General features: G+C 41.5%; 1 long non-coding RNA gene across 1 annotated transcript; it reads right to left on the bottom strand.

Moving 5' to 3' along the window:
• Nucleotides 1-298: 298 nt before the first annotated feature.
• Nucleotides 299-1,582, bottom strand: LOC115075570. The gene is made up of 3 exons (XR_003852561.1): nt 1,427-1,582; nt 1,150-1,245; nt 299-572 (listed from the first exon to the last, which is right to left on the bottom strand). It is a non-coding gene; the product is annotated as an uncharacterized LOC115075570 (long non-coding RNA).
• Between the last annotated feature and the right edge of the window lie 951 nt (nt 1,583-2,533).

Below are 2,533 nucleotides of genomic sequence, written 5' to 3'. Positions count from 1 at the left end.
GGACAGTTGTCAGTATCACATTATAATAATTGAGTCCACTAATATTTCTCAAATTAAAAATATTTTATTAAATAACAAAAGATAATGAAAATAAATAATATTGTTATAAAAATAAAATTTTTTAAAACAACAAAATAATAAAATAAAAAACTGCAGCTTTAGCAGCAGCAGCACCCCACTCAGGGCTAATTTTGATATGCATTCCTCAAGGATGTGGAGAGGAGGATGGCAACCCAGGAGGAGGATCCTGCTCTGGAGCAGAGGGCACTGGCATCTCCTCCTCACCTGTGCCCTCAGCTCCTGAATGGCCTCCTCCATGGCTGACAGCCTCCTCTCCACATCCTTGGAATGCGTAACAAAATCAGCCCTGAGGCTGTTTACTCCCTGCAGGATCTCCTTCAGCATGGTAAACTGCGCATGTGCAGTGCAAACACAGCTTGGAGGAGATCCCGCAGGGAGGAAAACAGCAGTGGTGCTGGTGCTGGGTGCGGTGGTGGTGGTGGTGGCTGTGTCACTGCCACTGGTGGTGATGGCTGTGGTGGTGGCTACTCTGAGTACTCTCTCTTCTTGGCCTGTAAAGAAATGTAAAAAAAATGCAACATAAGATATAGAACAATACATATATGTGAAATAAATAAGCAAATATTGTACGCGCGCCAGCAAATGTATAATATTAAAATAAAATCGACCCCTTGGTTTACTAAATTGTAGGGTTTTAGAAAAATGAGTCTATATTCTACAACATCAGAGAGGGAGAGTGGAGGGATATCATTCTAGATAATTAGATATTATATAAATTATAACATAACATACTGCTTTCCCACTCTCTATAACTGACCACAAACAATAATTTTGTTTTTCAGCCTCAGACAGATATACTAGACAGTAGACACTACTACTTACTTACTGGCCCTGGGGCCCATAATACAAGCCATTAAGCCCGTGATAACGGGTGACATTTAAAAAAATTGTTTTCAGTTCTTTTTTGGACACGGCACTCTTCTACACTTCTTCTTCCTCACTCACCTTCTTTCTCCCACTGCCTCCCTCCCTTCTCACTGACTGATACCCCCTTCCCTCACTCTCACCTCCCCCTCCTCCCATTTGCATTTGCAGCACGTTGGTCAGGTCTCTATCTAATAATATTACCTGGCCCACTGGCTGTGGCTGTTGGCTCCGTCCTCCTCTGCTGATGGCTGCTGCTGGGCCCAGGAAGCCCTGCCTCGTCCCTGCCACTGTGTGGTTCTGTAGAAGACAGTTCAAAATTCAGAGAACAACAGTTAGAATTTAAAAAACAGGAATGGGATCAGACACAGGCAATCATTCACTGTTATAATAATAATTTAATAAACAAACATTAAACACAAATTCCATTACAATTAATTGAATATTTGTGTACTTGTGTAGTATTCTGAAAACAACCTACCAGGCAAGGGACGGGACAGGGTACGGCAGATCTCCTCAAGCCTCCTACGCTCGTGCAGTCGCAAATGGCGACCTGAGAATTAGAGGAATAAACAGGAAAAAGAATAAAATTGATTAATTTAATTACAAACAATATGTCTAAGTTTTGCCTTGAACTACTAAGTTATTTTTTATGCAACATAGAAATGTCAGTAATATAACTATAAAGAATTTATCATTTTGTATAAGTAGTACCGATTCTGAAATATAATCTTAGGCATGTGACTCTCATACCATCCCGCAAGCTCATTGGCATATCTGCTCTCAAGCCGCATCTGGGATCATCTTTAATCACTGGTCACAATTTTGCCCATGTATTTATATTGCTGATTTTTTACTTTTTGTTCGTTTTTTCCTTTTTAAATAAAAATTGTACTTCCCTTGTGAAGCTCACGGAGGGTGATACCCTTCCGAATTACTTTAAATGCAGTCCAGAGTTCAGTTCGACGTGCACGTTTCGTGTCCTGTGCTACTTCAGGAACCTGTCTGGCTGTATTCGCGTGTGCCAATTTTCCTTCGGTTACACTTTGATATTGTGTCGCGAGCATGAATTTCGCTTCATCGCGGTCTGGGGTTAGTGCGCACTAATCATAAAAACCGATTTTTTTAACTAAAAAATCATGCCAAACACAATTTTTTTCTCCTGCCAGACAATTTCGATCGTTAAAATGATCTGATACCCGATTTACATCCCTATAATTTAATCGCCAGTAATTCCTTGTCCCCGATTCTGTAATTACGCTCCACAGGAGAGAAGCATCGGGAGAAGAATGAACATGGGTGCAAGGAGTTACTGGCGAAATTCTTGCTGAGGACTTCAACAACCCCGACGTCTGAAGCGTCTACCTTGACAATGAAGGATCATCAGGGATCTGAGTGACGTAAGCACTGTTCTCATAGGAACTCCTTCTTGAGTTCTTGGAAGGTGATCATGGCTTCAGATGACCCCTGGGAGGGATTGGCTCCGTTTCGAGTCATAGCTATGAGTGGGGTGGTCAGTGTTGAATAATGGTGGATGAACGACCTGTAGTAATTAGTAAAACCCAGGAATCTTTGAAGCGCTTTAAGA

The sequence above is a fragment of the Rhinatrema bivittatum genome, chromosome 14, assembly GCF_901001135.1.
Source record: "Rhinatrema bivittatum chromosome 14, aRhiBiv1.1, whole genome shotgun sequence".
Taxonomy (NCBI): domain Eukaryota; kingdom Metazoa; phylum Chordata; class Amphibia; order Gymnophiona; family Rhinatrematidae; genus Rhinatrema; species Rhinatrema bivittatum.
This window is presented reverse-complemented; position numbering and strand designations above follow the sequence as displayed.